Source organism: Microtus ochrogaster, chromosome 17 (genome assembly GCF_000317375.1).
Source record: "Microtus ochrogaster isolate Prairie Vole_2 chromosome 17, MicOch1.0, whole genome shotgun sequence".
Lineage (NCBI taxonomy): Eukaryota > Metazoa > Chordata > Mammalia > Rodentia > Cricetidae > Microtus > Microtus ochrogaster.
In genome coordinates this window covers 20,527,029-20,532,757 of record NC_022019.1, presented here as the reverse complement: position 1 = coordinate 20,532,757, position 5,729 = coordinate 20,527,029, and positions in this window count along the sequence as shown.

Sequence of the window (5,729 nt, the reverse complement as noted above, 5' to 3'; positions counted from 1 at the left end):
GGTTAATTTTCCTCTTGGAGAAGTAATGTTTTCCCCACCTTTAAGGATTCCAGATACACCTAAGCCTCCTTCTGTTCCTAGGACAACCTTGGCACTCAGTCTACCAATAGACGTGTCTGTTCTGTTTGCAGCTGTTGGTCCTTGTCAGGATTTGTGTCTGCCTGCTTCTCTGGTGCTCTTCACACTCTAGGAGTTTCTGGAGGCAGAAGATTCATCATTGATCCACAGTGTGAGAAGTCCATCAGCACTTATCGGATAGCTGATGGACTAAGCCGGCACGCATCCTGAGGATGTGGTGGAAAAAACTGTTGGTGATGGAAAAGCAGAGAGAAAACAGTACAAAGGGACCAGGTATAAGATACTCCAAGGGCCCACTATCAGTGACCCAGTTCTCCAGATAGGCCCTTTCTCCTAAAAATTCCAGACCTCCCTACATAAAACCACAGGCTGTATGCGGTGGAGCCCCTTGTGCATGGCCTTTTGGTAGCTTAGCCCAATCAAAACAATCATCTCCGGCGAGCCAAGTTTCTGCCTTCTATCAAGCCTGCCAAAGTGACCTTTGAAGAGAAAAAGTGCGGGCTTTCCCGCTGAGTCCTTATCCTGTGGGACTCCATTGACCGTCAGTGGCCACATTATAAACAGAACTGCCTTTACCCAGGACGGGGATCCATTCAGTGAGTGTGGGGGAGGGGCTCTCAGCAACCAAAACAACAGAGTTCTGTGGAACTGTGCCTCCATCAAGGGCTGAGATGCAACTTTCTTTAGACGGAGCAGCCAGACCTTGTTGATGAAGTCTTCATTCTCAGTGGTGTGGGGTTTTTTTTTAAGACGGACCCTTTAAACACCAGAAGGCACTGAGCCAGAGGGGAATGCCTTTCAGCAGAGCAACTGCAGATAACGATGGATAAGATCTCTGGAGAAAGGATGTTTCCAGATTATTTCAGCTCCCCCATGTAGATAGCTGGACTGTACCCATGAAGTTATAGAGCCCTGCGTGTTAACGTGGATGCTTGCGTCGGTAGTAGAAGCTACTGAGCAATGTGTTATCCCTGAGACAAGCAAAGCATGGGGTCTTAACCTCTCTGGAAGTCCTGGGTACCAGTCATGGCCCTAAGGCCACCACTCTCTGAGTTCCAACAGAGACCACTTTGTTATCTCTTGGAGACTCTCTCCAACCGTGTTGCTTTTTGAGTCTGAAATATCCCCTACATTCTCGTGTGTTTAACAGTTGGCTCCCAGCTAGTGGAGCTGTCTTGTGAACTTGTGCAACCTTTGAGACTATAGACCAGCTAGCAGAAGTGGGGTGCTTGGGGTGGGCCTTGAAAGGGACACCCATTTTCAACCCTGCCCTAGCTCTCTGCTTCCTGATACACTGAGATGTGAATCTGAGCCACAGGCTCCCACCCCCAAGTATAAAGCCACCCCAGCTCCCATGCTTTTCTTGCTATGGATGGACGGCACTGTCTGGAAGAGTTGACCGACCTTAGCCTCTCCGCCCTCAAGCAGCTTCTGTCAAGAGGGCACAGGGAGAGGAAAGAAACTGACACACACTGTAAAGGGCGAAACAACAACAATCGGGACCCAGGCTTCAGAAGAATCAAATGAAACAAAGGACAGAAAGCTGAGAGCCATAGGAATGTTGTTTACTATGCCACTTTTGGGAAAAATGGAAAGCATTTGCCATCGTCATTTAGAAGGGAATAGTATATAAGTTATCTATAACTATTGGCCTTTTTAACATTAATTCTTTGTACTAATTAAAATGAAAATATTCAACAAAAACAATGTGGGGAAACACCTGTCCTGCAAATTAAAGGGAAATTATTAGCAGTCATTTACACAGCCGCAAAGGAGGCTCGTCAGTTAAGAGCAGGCACTGTTCTTCCTCAGTACCAAGGCTGGTTCCCAGTGCCCACACCAGGCAATTCACAGCTGTATCTCCAGTTCCAGGGAATCCAGTGCCTTCTGGCATCCATAGCACCAGCACATATTAGGCATACACATGCGCACACACAAACGCACATGCACATGTAAGCAAAAATTAAAAATAATTTTTGCATATTTTAGTATCAATTCATTAAAATTTGCATTTGTATAAAAAGTAACTGGAAGGAAATTTAAATGAAAACTCACTTTTTGGAGAAAATGGTTTTGGAAGATGTCTCAGTTAGGGTTACCATTGCTGCAATGAAACACTATGACCAAAAAGCAAGCTGGGGATGAAAGGGTTTATTTGGGTTATACTTCCATATCATTGTTCATAATTGAAGGAAGTCAGGGCAGGAAGTCAAGTAGTGCATGAACCTGGAGCTGATGCAGAGGCCATGGAGGGGTGCAGCTTACTGCTTGGCTCCTGGAGGCTTGCTCAGATTGCTTTCACAGAACCCGGGCCCACCAGTCCAGGGACGGCCCCACCCATGATGGACCTGACGCTCCTCCATCAATCATTCTCCGTGAAAATGCCTCACAAGCTCACCTACACCTGGATCTTAAGGAGGTATTTTATTTAATTGAGACACCCTCCTCTCTGATGACTTTAGCTTGGGTCAAGTTAACATAAAATTAGCCAGCAAAACCTATCCCTTGTCAACTTAACACACAAACACATAGCTTTTCAGCTAGAACCTCTCCTTTCTCCTTTATCCCCAAGATGAAATGTTAATATGAACATGACAATATAAAACATAAATAACTTTAAAAGTCCCACAGTCCTTACAAATTCAAACACATTAAAACCCCAGTATCTTTAAACTATCCAATCTCTTAAAGAATCCAAAATCTCTTTTGAAAGTTCAAAGTCTTTCAACTGTGGGCTATTGTAAAAGTCAAAATTAAATTAAATACCTTCTCACTTCAAGAGGGAAGAACCAGAGCACAGTCAGAATCAGAACCAAACTCCAACAGTATAAATAATTCAACAGGCAGTGTCTGGGATCCACTCTCAGCCTTCGGGACTCCTCTTTGAGCTGGCGCAACACCCAGTGTTCTCTTGCTAATCCTTGGTGAAATAAATTTGTATACAATTTATTATATATTATTATACAGTTGTATGCTTTTACCCTTCAAAACTAACTTTTGGCTGAATGCATCTGGAGTACCAGAAACCAAAAGCAGAGTCATATCCATCCTCATGGTTCCTAATTCATAACTTAGGTGTCTGTGACACTGGTGTATCAAGCATCATGGGGATTCTGACATTTCTGTGACTAGCTGTTAGGGAGAGTGGTGTTTGAGATTGTTGATGGGTGGATCTCGGTTCCTTTTCCAATGTGAACATTGAATCCTTTCTCAATACCTTCTGGGGGGTATTTTGGTTCCTTTCTGGAAAAAAATAGAGATTCTTTGCTCATGGGTACTATAGAAACAGGCTATTAGGATAAGGAGCAGTAGCCAATAGTAGCTGGGCTAAGGGGAGTCTCTGATGGCTGAATTTTCCTGCCTGTACATATCTCAGGCAATACACAGATTACCATATGTTTTGTGGCTGGCTTGGAGGAACAGTTTATTGGATGGCCAGTGTTGACCCATTCATCCTCTCGTCCTGCTCTGATGAGGCAAAGAACTCTTTCTCTGGATGCAAAGCATCGGAAAGATACTTTAAGTAGAGCAGAAAAATCCAAACGGCTGCTCAGACTGATTTCTAAAGTTCGGAAATTCGGAGGAGGAAAAAGATCTTAGGCACTAACTAGCCACTCCTTCCCTTTCAAGGGACCATGAGGAAATTGAATTCTAGAGAAAATAAATAGCAGCCCAGCTGCCGGGCAGAAAGAGGGTGCATTTTCCTAATTCCAAAACTGGCTCTCTGGCTCCAGGACCCAGTTGTATTTCAGTGACCTTAACCTCCAAGAACTCCAGTCGGAACAGCCACCAGCAAGGCACAATAATGTCGAGGAGCGCCAGCGTCTTGGCGGCAACCAGCAGCTCTCAACTGGCTGGAAGGCCTGCCCGCCGCCTAGGGGGAGGCAAAGCCTGGGACTGGAAACCCAGCCAAATGCCCGGGGCTAGTGAGGCGGTAGATCTTAGAGGAGACCTCACAGCTACTACTTTAGGGAAGCAGTGTAATTCCTCACTGCATTCCAAACAGCTATTCTTATACAGATAAGTGCAGCTCTCACCCCTCTTCAAAGCACCGTCTCTCTCTCAGCAGATGGAGACCATTACAGAAAACCATAACCCATCAAAATGCAGGCAACAAGTGACTGTGGGTGCCTGGCCCCAAGTGATACATTTAGAACACAACTCCCCTCTCTGCGGGTCAGGGAACATTTCAGAAGAGGGTGCAGAGAGATTGTCAGAGCCAGAGGGTACCAGAAGATCTTCTGTGGGATCTTCTGGAAATGTCAGGAAAGCTACACGGGTAACGTTGAAACAATATGGCTTCCTAAACAAGAGCTGAAGAGAGGTAAGACTAATGATATAGTCACATGGAAGGCGGAAATCTCCTAGACAAGAATTGCGACCACTTAGAACACTAGGAGTAGAAAAAAATAATCTTCCCCAGGGAAGAGTCCCCCAACTGGTTATCCAATACTAAGTGGTCGACCTTGAAATCATATACATACAAGTAATATTATATTATATAGACACACTTCACATACAATTTTTAAAAGGGGCCATGAATTTGAGAGAGAGAGAAAGGCGGTGGTACATGGAAGGGGTTGGAGAGAGGAAAAAGGGAAGGGAGGAAATGATGTTACATTTTACTTTCAAAAATTAGAAAAATATTTTTTAAAATATTAATTAATTAATATTAAGAAATAAATATAGAAGTCAGGTGATGGTGGCACATGCCTTTAAACCCAGCGTTTGAGAGGCAGAGGCAGGTGGATGGCTATGAGTTTGAGGCCAGCCTGGTCTACAGAGCAAGTTCCAGGTTATCCAAGGCTACATAGAGAAACCCTGTCTCAAAAAACCGAAAAGAAAAAAAAAAAGAAAAGAAAAAGAAATAGTGGTAGCCTGTGCAATTTTTCTGAGCTTACCTGATCTTTCCTGCGGAATCAAGCTTTTTCTTTACACATATGAAGAAAAGCCCAGTGCAAAGTCAAAGGGGACGAGATTAAATTGCAATCGGCAAACCAGCATTGTAAATCAATGCCAGATTGTCACTGTGATTCTCAGTAACTGCGCCAGGTTACATGACTCACACATGTTAAAAAAGAAAAAAGGAAAAGAGAAACCGGGATTTTCTCTTAGCTGGCTGGGATTATGCAGAAGGCGGTTAACGGATCCCAAATATGTATTTGTTTGCCTACTTAATTCACATGGTTAATGAATGCTTAAGCCAACAGTCAACTAGCTCAGCATTCAACATTTCTCATTGGCGTTCAAGTTATTTTTCAAGCCCAAAGAAGTGGGCTTGAAAGCAAACAACAACTTGTCCTCACTTTTGGGAAGCCAACCCCCTCAATCCACTCCCCACCCCTGCAGGTTTTAGAGTGCCCAGGGTTGAACCCAGGAGCTAGTGCACCCTACCACTGAGCTACAAAAAGGCCTAGCCTGAAAAAAGACGTATCCGTTAACTCAGCCATCTGGATCTAATTTTTTTGTATAAACGGGAAAAGGCACAGACCATTTGAAATTGCCGGTGAATCACTGTAGCTTAGGCAAGAGCGAGGCGCTGAAATACGTGATGATTTTGCACCATGAGTCTGCACTCCACTGTTTGGGAGTCTTTCCTTCTTTTGCTCTCCCCTCCTCCTCCTCCCCCTCCTCCTCCTCCCCCTCTTCCT